Below are 16,054 nucleotides of genomic sequence, written 5' to 3' on the forward strand. Positions count from 1 at the left end.
GAAAAGCTCAGGCCTGGGTGGATTCACCAATAAATTCTATAAAACCTTCAGTGAGGAGCTAATACCAGTACTCCTCAAACTCTTCTGCAAAATAGAAACAGAGGGAGGAATCACAAACTCATTCTATGAAGCTAATATTATACTCATCCCCAAACCAGGCAAAGACCCAACAAAAAAAAGAGAATTACAGACCGATATCAACAATGTACACAGATGCAAAGCTCCTCAACAACGTATTAGCTAACAGGATCCAGAAACTGATCAAGAAAATCATACTTCACAATCAAGTAGGCTTCATCCCACAGACACAAGGATGATTCAACATCCACAAATCAATAAACATAATTTACCACATCAACAGAGCTAAGATCAAGAACCACATCATCATGTCAGCTAATGCCCAAAAAGCCTTTGACAAAATACAACACCCATACATGGTAAAAGCCCTGGAGAGAATAGGAATAGAGGGAACATTCTTCAGAACAATAAAAGCTATATACAACAGACAAACTGCTAACATCATATTAAATGGGGAGAAAATAAAACAATTTCCCCTAAATTCAGGAACAAGACAAGGATGCCCACTCTCCCTGCTTCTATTAAATATAGTGCTGGAATCCCTAGCCATAGCAATAAGGAAAGAGGACGACATTAAAGGGATCCACATTGGCAAAGAAGAAATCTAACTATCCCTATTTGGAGATGACATGATCTTATATCTGAAGGACCCCAAAAAAACTCAGTCCCCAAATTCTTAGACCTAATAAACCATTTTGGCAAAGTAGCAGGATACAAAATCAACCCACAAAAATCAGCACCTTTTCTGTACACCAGCAATGCACAAGCAGAAAAGGAAATTATGGAAATAATACCATTTACAATAGCTTAAAAAAAAGAATAAATTACCTAGGGATTAACCTAACTAAAGATGTGAATGACTTATTTAATGAGAACTATAAAAATCTAAAAAGGGAAATCAAAGAGGACACAAGGAGATGGAAAGACCTCCCATGCTCATGGGTAGGCAGAATCAATATAGTGAAAATGGCCATATTGCCCAAAATGTTATACAGATTCAATGCAATCCCCATCAAGATCCCAGCTACATTCTTCACTGAAATAGAGAAAATAACCCATAAGTTCATATGGAACAGCAAAAGACCTAGAATAGCCAAAGCAATTCTAGGCAAAAAAAGCAGTGCAGGAGGTATCACAATACCAGACTTCAAGCTCTATTATAGAGCCATCATAACAAAATCAGCCAGCAGCAAGGGGACCCCGAGCAGGAGCCACAGAGCTACGGGCCACTGTCCTGGCAAAGTTCTGCAGGGCCTCCTGCTTGGAGCACAAGGCATCAAGCTCCAGCTTCATGCTGGCATTCTCAGAGGCAAGCTTCTCCACCTCCTGCTGCAGCTCCGCCTTCTGCTTCTCTAGCTCCTCCTTCTGGGTCACACGCTTCACCCGGCAACTGGCGGTATAGCCTCGGTTCTTGAGTGTGCGCCGGGCGCTGCTTCAGCTGGATGATTTCCTCCTTGGACAGGCCCCGCAGGTGCTGCTAGCGCAGGGAATGGTCACCAGCTCCTCATCCGTCAGGCTGGTGCCATTCTCTCCCGGCTCCTGCTTCACCTTCAAGGCCTTGTTTCCTTTATTAGGGGGGGCGTCATAACTCGGGGGCACAGTGAGCAGGTACTCTGGGACAAAGCCCTTTGCTCTCCACAGGCTTAGGGGACATTCCCCTGGGGTTTCAGGCAGAGAGTAGTTCCAGAAACTTCTAAGGTTGGGAAAGATCTTTCAACTATTTCTGGCTCCGGAGTCGGGGGTCCTCCACAGTCCTCTCCCCTCCCAGGTGGCAGGCGATCAACGGGGAGGAGCTGGCCTCCTCACACTGCGGGCCCGGGAGGGCCCAGGCGGGGGCCGGGGTGGGGCCGCGCGGGGCTGGTGCTGGGCGAAGGGGCCGGGCTGGGGCCGAGGGGCCAGGCCGCCTGCTCAGGCCGAGCCGAGAGCACAGGGAAGGCCGGGCCCTACCGGGCTCGGGATCCGCCGCCGCTCCTCAGACGTCACATGATGTTTTCAACAAAATTTAATTAATAAGAAAAAAACAGAAGCCATAGTTAAAATCTCTGTCTGTCTGTCTGTCTGTCTGTCTGTCTCTCTTTTCCCAGCCCCCTCTCTCTCTATATTTTTTTTTTTAAATTTTTTTTTATTATCAATTGAACATAAATTTTTTTTTTTTACAAGGTGCTGTGCAAAGAGGGTGCAGTTACATAGTAGGGCATTGTGTACATTTCTTGTGGTATCTTACAACCTGTTTTCCCATCCCTTGTCTAGGTCAGGTAGACCCATATGCAGTATACAATGTATCAAGCACATATACAGTGATCACAGACTTGGTCTCTACTGTCTCTCCATCTCCCTTTGTTAACAGTCATATATCAGGGAGATCATGCCCCTTTGTTTTCTGTGTTCTAGGCTTGTCTCACTCAACATTATTTGTTCGAGTTCTGACCATTTCCCTGCAAATAACAATATTTCACCATTCCTAATCGCTATGTAGTATTCCATTGTGTATAAGTACCATATTTTTTGGATCCATTCATCTGTGGAGGGGCATCTGGGTTGTTTCCAAATTTTGGCTATTGTGAATTGTGCTGCGATAAACATGGAAGTACAAATGTCCTTTTGATATCTTGGGTTTTGCTGTTTAGGATAGATGCCTAGGAGTGGTATGGCTGGGTCATAGGGTAGGTCTATATTGAGCTTTTTGAGAAACCTCCATACTGTTCTCCAAAGTGGCTGTACTAATTTGCACTCCCACCAACAATGGAGAAGGGTTCCTCTTTCCCCACAGCCCCTCCAGCATTTGTTGTTTCCTGAGTTCAGAGTATAGGCCATTCTAACTGGGGTGAGGTGGTATCTCAGGGTTGTTTTTATTTGCATTTCCTTTACTAGCAGGGATGTTGAGCATTTCCTCATGTGTTTCTTTGCCATTTTTATATCTTCTCTTGTGAAGTCTCTCTTTAGCTCTTTTGCCCATTTCCTAATAGGTTTATTGGGCTTGGAGTGGCTTAGTTTTTTGAGTTCTCTGTAGATGACAGATATCAGGCCTTTGTCTGTTGCTGTGCTGGTAAATATCCTTTCCCATATCGTTGGCTGTCTTTCTATTTTGGTGGCTATGACCTTAGCTGTGCAGAAACTTTTTAATTTGTAGTAGTCCCATTTGTTGAGTCTTTCCCCTATTTGTTGTGCGCCTGGGACTCTATTCAGGAAGTTCCCTCCTGTGCCTATAAGTTCTAGTGTCTTTCCTACTCTGTCCTTCAGTAGTTTCAAGGATTCAGGTCTGATGTTGAGGTCCTTGATCCATTTTGAGTTGATCTTGGTGCATGGTGATAGGCTTGGGTCTACTTTGAGTTTTCTGCATATGGCTGCCCAGTTCTCCCAGCACCAGTAGTTGAAGAGGCTATGTTTATTCCATTGTATGTCTTTAGCTCCTTTGTCGAATATCAGTTGGCTGTAAGAGTGCGGTTTTATTTCTGGGTCTTCAATTCTAATCCACTGGTCTTCCGATCTGTTTTTATACCAATACCATGCTGTTTTTGTTATGATGGCCTTGTAGTAGAGCTTGAAGTCTGGTATGGTGATACCTCCTGCACTATGTTTTTTGCCTAGAATTGCTTTGGCTATTCTAGGTTTTTTGCTGTTCCATATGAATTTATGGATTGGTTTCTCTATTTCAGTGAAGAATGTGGCTGGGATTTTGATAGGTATTGCATTGAATTTGTATAACAATTTGGGCAGTATGGCCATTTTCACTATATTGATTCTGCCTACCCATGAGCATGGGAGGTCTTTCCATCTCCTTGTGTCTTCTTTGATTTCCCTTATTAGATTTTTGTAGTTTTCATTGAATAGGTCCGTCACGTCCTTGGTTAAGTTGATCCCTAGGTACTTTATTCTTTTTTTGGCTACTGTAAATGGAATCGTTTCCATAATTTCCTTTTCTGTTTGTCTATTGCTGGTGTACAGAAAAGCTGCTGACTTTTGTGGATTGATTTTGTATCCTGCTACTTTGCCAAATTGGTTTATTAGATGTAGGAGTTTGGGTACTGAGTTTTTTGGGTCCTTGAGATATAAGATCATGTCATCTGCGAATAGGGATAACTTGATTTCTTCCTTGCCGATGTGTATCCCTTTGATGTCCTCCTCTTGCCTTATTGCTATGGCTAGGGATTCCAGTACTATGTTGAACAGAAGTGGGGAGAGTGGGCATCCTTGTCTTGTTCCTGTGTTTAGGGGGAATGATTTAAGTTTCTCTCCATTTAATATGATATTAGCAGTTGGTCTGTTGTATATGGCTTTTATTGTTTTGAGGAATGTTCCCTCTATTCCTGTTCTCTCCAAAGCTTTTAATAGGTATGGATGTTGTATTTTGTCAAAGGCTTTTTGGGCATCGACTGAGATAACAATGTGATTCTTGATTTTAGTTCTGTTTATGTGGTGAATTACATTGATTGATTTACGGATGTTGAACCATCCTTGTGACTGAGGGATGAAGCCTACTTGGTCATGATGTATGATATTCTTGATCACTTTCTGGATCCTGTTAGCTAATATTTTATTGAGGAGCTTTGCATCTGTGTTCATTAGTGATATTGGTCTGTAGTTCTCTTTTTTTGTTGGATCTTTGCCTGGTTTGGGGATGAGTATGATATTAGCTTCGTAGAATGAGTTCGGGATTTTTCCCTCCGTTTCTATTTCGCGGAAGAGTTTGAGGAGTATTGGAATTAGCTCCTCACTAAAGGTTTTGTAGAATTCATTGGTGAATCCATCTGGGCCTGGGCTTTTCTTAGTAGGGAGGTTCTTGATTACCTCCTGTATCTCACCGTAAGTTATTGGTTTATTTAGTTGATTTATTTCTTCTTGGTTCAGTTTGGGCAGTTTGTACTTCTCTAAGAATTGATCCATTTCTGTAAAATTATTGTTTTTTGTTGAGTAGAGGTTTTGGAAATAGCTCCTTATGATTGTTTGAATATCGTGTGTATTTGTTGTAATTTTTCCTGTGGAGTCCCTGATTTTACGAATATGAGTCTCTTCTCTTCTTTTTTTTGTGAGTCTTGCAAGGGGTCTGTCAATTTTGTTTATTTTCTCAAAGAACCAGCTTTTAGTCTTATTTATTTGTTGAATGGTCTTTCTATTTTCAATCAGATTTATCTCTTCTTTAATCTTTGTAATCTCTCCCCTCCTAGTCGTGTTAGATTCTGTCATTTCTTGTTTCTCCAGTTGTTTTAGTTTCATCGTGAGGGTATTCACCTGCTCTGCTTCCATTCTTTTAATGTGGGTACTGAGTGCAATGATCTTGCCCCTCAGTACTGCCTTAGCTGTGTCCCATAGGTTTCTTTGTGATGTGTTTTCTTTGTCATTGTGGCTTATGAATTCGTTGATTTCATCTTTAATTTGATCTGTGGCCCAAGTGTTGGATAGCAGCGTGGGGTTTAGCCTCCAAGAGTGTGTATAGGCTCTGTGGTATCCTTTGTTGTTGAGGGTTACCTTTAATCCACTGTGATCAGATATAATACATGGGATGATGTCAATTCTTTTGTATTTGCTGAGGTTCTTTGTGTGGGCTATGACGTGGTCTATTTTGGAATATGATCCATGGGCTGCTGAAAAGAAGGTGTATTGGGTCTCTGTAGGGTGGAAGGTTCTATATAGGTCTGTTAGATCCATTTGGGCAATGGTGTTATTTAGGTCCTCAGCTCCCTTACTAATCCTCTGGGTGTTGGATCTGTCTCTTGGAGAGAGAGGAGTATTAAAGTCACCCACTATGATTGTGTTTGCATCTATCTTGCTCTGTAATTCTGTGAGAATTTGCTTGACATATGTCGGGCCTCTTTTGTTCGGTGAGTATACATTTATCACCGTGATGTCTTGATTCTGGATTTTTCCTTGTATCAATATGTAGTGTCCTTCTTTGTCTTTTTGAGTGGACTTTAAAGAGAAATCCAGCTTGTCTGAGATCAGGATGGCTACACCTGCCGTTTTGGTGGGTGCATTTGCTTGGTAGATCTTGCTCCATCCTTTCATTCGAAGCCTGTTTTTGTCCCTTGCTGTAAGGTGGGTCTCTTGTAGACAACAGATGTCAACTTTTTGCTTGCGGATCCATTCTGCCAGTCTGCTCCTCTTGATCGGGGAGTTTAAGCCATTTATATTTAAAGAGATCAAGGATAAGGGTGTTTTTTCTCCTTCCATTTTCTTGTTGGGCTGTTTTTTCCTGTTGTTTTTTTTTTTTTCTTCTTGTCTTTAGTGAGCTTGTGTTTCTGCTGGACTTTGGCTATTGAAGTTTCTTTCTGAATCTGTCTGTGTGTCTTTTACGATCTCTGTTGGGTGGGCTTCCCCTCTTAATATTCGCTGTAGGGCTGGTTTTTTATTCACATACTCCTTTAGCTCCTCTTTGGTGTGGAAAGATCTGGTTCTCCCTTCGAATGTGAACTCCAGTTTCGCTGGATATTTGATCCGAGGTTGTAAATTGTTATTCTGAAGTACTTGGATGGTGTTCTTCCACTCACTTCGAGCTTGGTAAGTTTGTGTGGATAAGTCGGATGTTATTCGAATCCTCTTCCCATTGAAAAAAGTTTCCTTCTTCGCTTTGGCTGAATTCAGAATTTGCTCTTTAATCTTGAGGTCTGTAGTCTTGAATATTATGTGCCTTGGGGTGGTTTTCCTGGGGTCTGGCCTGCCAGGTGTCCTATAGGCTTCGGTTACCTGGATGGGGTCCCCTGTGAGATTGGGGAAGTTTTCTGCAATAACTTTATTGAGAACATGATTAAGCCCTCTGCTCTGATATTCGGCTCCTTCTTCTATTCCAATTATGCGCAGATTATATCTCTTGTCTTTGTCCATTAGTTCCTGGAGTAATCTTCCCTGAAGCTTCACCTTTTCTTGGAGTGTGGTCATTTTCTGGTTGTTGTCAGCTGCTTCATCGTCCAGGCGAGAGATTCTGGATTCCATATGGTCCACTCTTTGTGTTATGGTTTCAATTGCGGAGTTTATGGATGTCAGAGAGCTATTCATGGTTGTCATATCAGCTCTGATCGTGGAAATTTCTTCCTTTAAAGAGTTGTATTTTAAATCTATTTTTTCATGCATTTCAATTCTCAGGGTGTGGAGATTTTCTTTAAAGGCGGCTTGCATTGTATCCATTTTTGCTTCCATTTCTTTAAACGAGGCTTGCATTGTATCCAGTTTTGCTTCCATTTCTTTCTTGGCTTCCTGGGTGTCCTTCCAGATTTCCGCTCTAAACTCCTGGAATTGTTTTCTGATTTCATTTCTGACGGTTTCGATCATTCCTGTTAACATGTCCTCATTTGCTTTTTTATTCTCCATCTCCTCTCCAGTCGTGCTGCTTTTTGGAGCTGGCGAGTTGGCTTGTCCTTTGATGAACTGAGTTATGTTTCTTTGTGATTTGCGCATCTGGAAGTCTGTGTAGATCTTCCCTCCCTTCTGTGTAGGCGTGTCTGCGTCAGCAGGTGCTGTCGCTGTGGCCCCGCCCACCAGTGCAGGGCACGCCTATCAGAGCGGGCGCTTTCGCCGGGGCCCCGCCCTCCTGTGCACTGTGAGTCCCCTACAACAGGCACTTAAGTGGGGTCTGCCTCCCAGAGCGAGCCCTGGGTTGTTGGGTTGTGCTTGCGCCCTCCCGCGAGTCCGTTGGGGGGGGGGAAGCAGTATGTGTGGGGCCCAGTGGGATCGACTGTCCGGGTGTGGCTTGGCACCCTCAGACCTCGCCTCCGCTTCGAGGAGGGGGAACGAGATCAGGCTCAGGTGACCCTGCTGGGCTGGTATTGCCCACCAGCGCCTGTGATTTTAGTTGTAAGAGTCCGCAAGGTCTAGGCGCCTCGGGTGGGGCTTGCCCTGCCGGCCGTCCCTGGCCCCTGTTGGGAAGGGGACGGGGCCGGTTCTGCCAGTTCAGGAACCTTTGGGGGCTTGGGGCTGTTCCGCCCTTCCCCTGCTAGACTGGCTTCCCAGTGCCTGCTGGGAGCTTCCCGCCTGATTTGGGGAATCTTTGTTCCCACGGGAGTGGGGAGGGGGAGGGAGGGAGATATATCGTCTTTGTCGGGCTTGGGTCTCCCGTTGGGGGAAGGGATTATGGGGGACTCACTTTTGCTGCTTTGTGTGTGTGTCCCGCACCGCCGTTGGCCCTTCAGGGGTTGGCGAAGTGTCGTGGTGGCTTCCCCCGTTCCCTCTTTCTGCCGCGCTGGGTTCCCTTGTCCGAATCCGGTGTGGACCCGAACTTCTCGTCGCTGCTGGGTGTGTCTTGGTCCGCACCCTGCTTTGTGTCCGTGGGGTCTCCCGCTATATGGATTCTGCGCTCCTGGCAACCTGTCTGCCGATCGCCGGGTTCCCCTTTCCCAGCCTGACCCTGTTTGGGCCAGGGCCGGCTGGTGGGGGGAGGGTGCCCCGATTAATCTCCGGCTCCGTGTAGGTTTTCGGTTCTTCTTTTTTGCTCCTTTTTGTTTTCCTGCGTTTCTCCACTGCTTCTGGATGCTGGTTTTGCTGGGTTCTTGGTGGAGTGTTGGGTGTTGGAGTTCCCAGCTCGCTATTCAGTTGGTGCGAGTCGGGGTGCCTCCCTATTGTCTCGGCGCCATCTTTCTCTCCTCTCTCTATATTTTTAAATCCTAATAAATAGCATGGTGCGTATAAATAAACCAGAAATTATACCACTTATTTTGATGTTACAATTGTTCTGTTCTCTACAATGTATTTTAATACAATTTAAGTGTAATTAAGGTGTTCTACAAAGTAGTTACAATGCTCCACAATGTCTCATGGACTTCTCTGTCCAGGGTGCTTTTAGCCATGTTTCTAAACCTTCTGAGTAGGTAAGGTAACAGGTGTGAACTTGGTGACTATACCTTCTTTCTTCAGTGGCTCATCATTCAACAACTTGTTGCTCAGTCTCCCTGTGTTGGAATATTATTTGTAGTTTCGTTTAAACCCTAGTTTTAAACCATTCTGCTCTGATAGAAGACAGAGAGTATTTCAATATTTTTCTGTATACCAAGCTTTTCTGTATGCCCCAGAATATGATCTGTTTTGGAGAAATTCTTATGAGCTGCTGATAAAAATGGTTTTGTGTGGTTTGTGAATAAAATGCTCCACAGTAAACTGTTCCTAGGAACACCCAGTAAATGTGGAAGATGCTATATAGTCCATTACTTATTTTCAACAAAATCAACTGGTGAATTGAGCAAACTCTTCACTTATGGCTAGGCAAATGTCTGCTTTTGCACCTGGAACTCTGACATTACTAGAGACATTTTTTTTGTCCCTCATAGGGCTTGAACTTAAACTTGGCACTGTCCCAGAGCACTTTCACTCAAGGCTGGTGCTCTACCACTTTGAGGCACAGCTCCACTTCCAGTGATCTGGTGGTTCATTGGTGGTAATAGTTAATGGACTTCACTGCCTGGACTAGCTTTGAACCACCTCCCTCATACCTCAGTCTCCTGAGTAGCTAGGATTATAGGTATAAAGCACCAGTGCCTAGCTTGCGGAGACCTTTTAAAACATACTATGCAAATCCAAATTAAACATCTTAAAAGGAATCAAATAAAAAGTTTGACATTAGTTATTGCTGTACATTGTAAAATGTGAGGTATATATGCATACACACATATACTTGTACATATATATATACACATATACACACAGATTACATTCGGAGATGCCATGTCAGAACCATACACTGCTAATGCTGTATAACATAAAATATAGTAACCAAAAAACAAATTCTTATCTTGATATCATAATTTTATATCATATATACAATTTCGTCTTGTTCTCCTATTGTATTCTATTCTTATTATATTGTGTACACTGGTTTTGAGAATGTGATACCATATTTTCACGTGCTCAGTTATACTCCTGGGAATCCACTAAGTTTGAAAGTGTGTTTTTTGTTTTTGTTTTTTTTTTTTTGCCAGTCCTGGGCCTTGGACTCAGGGCCTGAGCACTGTCCCTGGCCTCTTCAGGCTCAAGGCTAGCACTCCGCCACTTGAGCCACAGCGCCGCTTCTGGCCGTTTTCTGTATATGTGGTGCTGGGGAATCGAACCTAGGGCCTCGTGTATACGAGGCAGGCACTCTTGCCACTAGGCTATATCCCCAGCCCTGAAAGTGTGTTTTGAAATTCACTAGTTTTGCTCGACTATAGCAGAACCATAACCTTACTTCTCTCAGTTTCGTGTGCCATGTATAGAAACTTACCCAAGTACAGGTGCTCACATTGTTATCTTTTGTCTTTTCCTTCCAGGGGACAGTTGACATTTGAGGACGTGGCCATGGAGTTCACACAGGACGAGTGACGGTGCCTGACCCTGGCTCAATGGGCTCTGTACAGGGAGGTCATGCTGGACAACTACAGGATTCTGCTGTCCGTGGGTGAGGAGCTTCCATCCCATTTCTAGTTCATCCTCAGAATTCCCTTGCAGAATATTTCATACCAGGCCCATCTTTGCTGAGTACTGGTGGCCCGTGCCTGTAATCCTATATACTCAGGAGGCCGAGATCTGAGGATCTTACTTGAAAGCCAGTGCAGATATAAAAGTCTATCAGATTCTTATCTGTAATTAACTACCAAAAGCCATTAGTGGAGCTGTGGCTCAAGTGCTTTAGTGTTAGCCTTGAGCTCAAAGACAATACCCAGGCCCTGAGTTCCAGACCCAGGACATTCGAAAAGTAAAAGAAAAAAGAAACGCAGTGCCTGCTTTGTGCAAGTGCATGTCATGTAACCTCATTTTCAAAAATTCTCGGGAAGGGTTGCTGTAAAACACACAAACAGTGCTGGGAATATGGCCTAGTGGAAATAGTGCTTGCCTAATATACATGAAGCCCTGGGTTCGATTCCTCAGCACCAGATATATAGAAAAGTGCAGAAGTGTCACTGTGGCGCAGTGGCAGAGTGCTAGCCTTGAGCAAAAAGAAGCCAGGAACAGTGCTCAGGCCCTGAGTCCAAGCCCTAGTACTGGCAAAACAAAACAAAATACACGCGCATACGCATATATATACATATACATACACACATAAAATGTATATCCTTGTGTACATATGTGCCTTGAACTCTCAACCGATTTGATTGTGGATGTTCTTCTTTTTTTTTTTTTTTTTTTTTTTTTGCCAGTCCTGGGCCTTGGACTCAGGGCCTGAGCACTGTCCCTGGCTTCTTCCCGCTCAAGGCTAGCACTCTGCCACTTGAGCCACAGCGCCGCTTCTGGCCGTTTTCTGTATATGTGGTGCTGGGGAATCGAACCTAGGGCCTCGTGTATATGAGGCAGGCACTCTTGCCACTAGGCTATATCCCCAGCCCTGTGGATGTTCTTTATCACAAGTCCATTTGAGAATTTTGCTGGTTATTTAGAGGTGTAGTCTTACAGACTTTTTTCCCCTGGCTGGGTTTCACCTCTGATCCTTCAGTTCTCAATCCACTGAGAAGGGAAGCTTACAGGCATGAGCCACTGGCACCCAGCTTGCGTGCCCATCATAGCTGAGTGGGAATGCCAGCCATTCAGTGACACAGGACACTGCGTCCCACAGCTCAGCAGCTCCTGTTCACCCTGCACATTTGACTCTCTGGCAGCAGATGCTGAAGACTGTGGGTGGACATTGCACATAGGTCCTGGTTGCCACAAATTCCATGTCTGGAACTACACACCAGGTGCATGGTAGGTGGCCATATTCTTGTGTGTTCTCCAGCACCACAATATCTTCCTGCTTTAACAATGCCCAGGTCCTAATGTCTCTAAACCAGGCTTCATCACCTGTCTGGAGCAAGGAAAAGAGCCCTGGAGAGGAAGGAGAAAGGAAACACCAGGAAAACCTAGAGGTGAGTGGAAATGAAATGACGAGCACCCCCAAAACACAAATCCAAACTGGAGATGTCTGTCATTTTGGTTTTCCCTTTGATCAGTCCTGGGGATTGAACTCAGGGCCTGCATGCTGTCCTTGAGCCTCTTTTGCTCAAGTCTAGTGCTCTAGCTCCTGAACCACAGCTCCCCTTCTGGTTTTTAGGTGGGTTATTGGACAGAATGAATCTCACAGACTTTCATCCCCAGGCTATAAACCCTAATCCTCAGATTTCAATATCTGAGTAGCTATCATGACAGGCATGAGTTATGAGTTTCTTTTTCTTGCTTTCTCTGATGTGCGGTCTGTAGAGACATAGTACCCATGTGATGCACGTGGGAGAAACTTCATGAAATTTTCCACCCTCACTCTGCACCAGAGAATCCATTGTGAAAAGCAACCCTGTGAATGCAAAGAATGTGGCAAAGCTTTTCCCAACTACTCTGTATTCCAGAAGCATCAGCGAATCCACAGGGAGGAGAAAACTTTCAGGTGTCAACAATGTGGCCAATGCTTTAAAAAGCTGTCCAATCTAAGAAGCCATTTCTGAATTCACACAAGAGAGATCCTATCAGTGCCAGGCATGTGGCAAATCCTTTACAAAGTATTCAATTCTTCAGATAAACAAGAGAATCCATGCTGGAGAAAAACCCTACTAGTGCAAAGATTGTGACAAGTCATTTAGACAAGTCTCCACGCTGAAGGTACATGAGAGAACACACACTGGGGAGAAGCCATACCCATGTCTTCTATGTAACAAAACCTTTTGAGAGAGTTCAAGTCTTAAATACCACCAACTGCTCCACACAGGAGAAAACCCCCACAGATGCAATGCATGTGTCAAATCCTTCACACAGCGTGTGGATCTGATTAGACACCAGCGAATTCACACTGGAGAGAGACTTACCTGTGTTCCCACTGTGACAAATCCTTAAAGCAAAGTTCAGCATCTAGGCAACACCAAAGAATCCACACAGAGGAGAAACCTTATGAGTGCAAACTGTGTGGCAAGACCTTCCGGTATCACTGCAACTTAAAAGGACATGTCAAGACACACAAAGGAGGGAAACCCTACACATGTGAACAGTGCCACAAATCTTTCAAATACAGCTCCAACCTCAGAGATCACCAGAGAATCCACACTGGGACAAACCCTAAAAATGCCATTCATGTGGCAAATCATTTATTTGGATCTCAAAGCTGATGATATATGAGAAAATCCACATGCCACTGGAACCCAAAAAGTTCAAGGAATGAAGAATGGCCTTTTCACACTATTCATGATGGAAGAAACACAGAGGAAGCCACACTTGAAGAAAAGCTACAAACACTGAGCATTCAGAAAAGCCTCTGCCACAGCCCGGGCATTACAATCAAGCACAGAAACTAGGAAGGAGAGAAGACAGAAAGGAAGGAGATGGATGACATCACTAAACCATGGCTCCAGTTGGCTAAAACACAAGAATATGTACACAGAGCTCACGTTTGGATGGAAATATGAATTAGCAGACATGAGATTCTGAGTTAGAATGCCAGGAAAGCAAGAGAAGAGAGGAACAAAGATTTGTGGGGTCATGACTCCAGTGGTAGAATGTTTGCCTAGTAAGTTTGAGCCTTTAGTTCAAAAGTAACCCTACGAAAAGAATGGACTTGGCTAGGCCCTGGTGGCTCACGCTTGGAATACCAGCTGCTCAAGAAGCTGAGATTTGAAGATCATGGTGTGAAGACAGGCAGGGAAGGAAGGCGCATGAGACTCTTATCTCCAATTAATCATGAATAAAAGAAACCAGAAGTACAATAATGGCTCAAGTGGTGTAACTCCATCCTTGAGCAAAAGGAGTTCTAGGATAGTTCCGAGGATCCCAGATAAAGAAATGAAGGAAATGGTCAGGGTTTAAGGAGAAAAACTAGCCTAGCCATGGAGAAATGGATACCTATTGCAAGTATGAATACTTAGAATATTGTTGTGGAATAATAAATATTTTCAGTCGTCAGTCAACAGTGAAAAAATTCTATTTCTAGGACTAAATGTATCTCAAATCTACAGTGGCTAATGTAAAGCTGGAGGCAATGAGGTTTAAGGTTAAGGGGTAAAAAAGCTTAATTAACAAGTTTCAACAGGTGTAATTGGTAGGACTTTTGTGAATATAGAATCAGTGTTTTAAAGAGGTATCACATAACAGGTGTAAAAACACTTAATTTTGTTGTGATTCATTTTATTACTTAATTCCCTTTACTAGGGAGTGGCTTTTAAAGTTGGACGTCTAAATGTCAATAAATGCACGGTGAACCTAGCAGGAAACTCTAATTTTTCTCTATTCTCACATTGCTAGGGAAAAAGAGGCAGCCAGCATCTACCCTGATATGACCTTTCCCCAAGATTCTGGGGTCCCTTATAATGAAGCCTTTAAATCTCTTGGTCCAGGGCTGAAAGATGTGTGACTGAGAAGATCCACACTCATCCTCAAAGGGCATCTTGTCTTCCCCTACACTGGCTGTAGCAGGGGTTCCTGTGCACTGACATGCCTCAGTGTTCATTGGCCCACTGATATTGCATGTTCACACGGGACCATGGGACCAGCTAACTGGAGCGGATGGTCAGGCTGAGACAGAAGGAGCAGCACAGAGTCCCTGAGTTCAAGCCCCAAGACCAGTACACACAAAAAATTGTTAAATCTTTCTGAGCAGCCAAGTTGCCAGCATTTGAGTACCAGAGAAAGAACTCTTCAGAGGGGACCAGAGGCTCCTGGGGACCATGGAGTCCCATAAGCCACTGTTGCGCTGCATGCTGGCAAAGTCTGAGGGGAGCTCCTGGTTCCAGAAATCTCTGCTCTTGGACTCTTTTCCAGAGGCCTCTGGGGTGAACCTATCAGTCCTCGAGCACTGCATGCTGGGAGAGGATGAGTTCCAGAAGGCTGCTGCCTTGCCTGGTGGTATGGGCTCGGGGCTAGGGGTGGGTGAGGACGGTGGTGTGGGCAGGTCTGGGCTGGCGGCCTGGGGTTCATGGGGCAGGGCGGGTGGATGGTTGGGGGCCTGGTCCCCAAGGTTCCTGGTTCTTCTTGCAGGATCAGCACGGGAGGCACTGAGGGGGGCACAGGGACCCTACCTAGGAAGCCCAGGCAACACTGTGAAGGGCAGAGACAGAGTCATGAGAGAACTGGGAGGACAGCAGGGGAGGTCATTTAAGGGAGGAAGTGTGAGCAGGGGAGGGCAGCCACACCTTTCAGAGCTAGAGTTGAACAAACAGGGTGAAGGTGGGAATCCCTAGATGGGTGGGGCCCCACCATCAGCCAGCACAGGTAGCCCTGACTCACACTCCAGGGGCTGTTATAACGTTATCTTATAACACGTGAGAAATTAGGAGTCTTGAAAGGAACTTCACAGTGTCCAAGAAACTTACTTTCTCAATGAAAAGTCGCCTCTGCCTTCTTCTATTTTTTTTTGACACTGAGGGGACTTGAACTCAGGGCCTGTGCAGTGCCCCTGGGCTTCTTTTGCTAATGGATAGCACTCTACCACTTTTAGCATAGATGGACATAAAGAATAAAACTGGTTTTGCATCATTGTACTTAAACCATGTGCTGCATATTTGAATCTTTTGGAGTTGTTCTTAGACCCATTTGCTTGCACCCAAACATAATCAGTTTGGGTTTAATTCCTAGGTTTTTGTTTTTTTCTCTTGGCTTCCAGTCTAGTGATTGGAGTCACCATTGCCTCCAGGCTGTTCACCATGACTCCACCCACACGCTGCAAGGATCACTTTAACACAAGACTTAAAGTAAGTTAAAATAGTAGTCAAAAGCAAGTAATTTTGAAAGCATGATGCCAGTTTTTTTTGTTGTTGTTGTTGTTTTACATATTTTACCTACAGACAGACAGACAGTTGTGCACAAGCTTTGGGGCGCACTTAGAATTTATTTTGTAATTGGCCATGTAAGTTTTCTGGAATTCCAGTGGCAAAATGACATTACTTTGCCCAAATTTTATAACCATGTGGTCAGTTAGAAAACAAAATCTTTTCCAGCAAACACAACTTTTCACAGATTATCCAGCAAGGAAACGGAGAAGCCACATTTTGAGAAACCAGATGAGCTCCAATGGGGAGCTGAAGTGGGATGCCATGGCCAGAGCAGGTCCAGGAGATGGGAGACAGGACATGAA

General features: G+C 44.4%; 1 protein-coding gene and 1 pseudogene across 1 annotated transcript in view; one reads left to right on the forward strand and one right to left on the reverse strand.

The window, feature by feature from the left end:
* The window catches only part of LOC125368123 (zinc finger protein 239-like), a 128,297-nt gene that overhangs the window by 86,281 nt on the left and 25,962 nt on the right, over window positions 1–16,054 (forward strand). The gene's annotated exons all lie outside the window — the stretch shown is intronic.
* LOC125338889 lies at window positions 1,258–14,431 on the reverse strand (annotated as a pseudogene).

This window comes from Perognathus longimembris, chromosome 20 (assembly GCF_023159225.1).
Source record: "Perognathus longimembris pacificus isolate PPM17 chromosome 20, ASM2315922v1, whole genome shotgun sequence".
In the NCBI taxonomy this organism is placed as follows: Eukaryota; Metazoa; Chordata; class Mammalia; order Rodentia; family Heteromyidae; genus Perognathus; species Perognathus longimembris.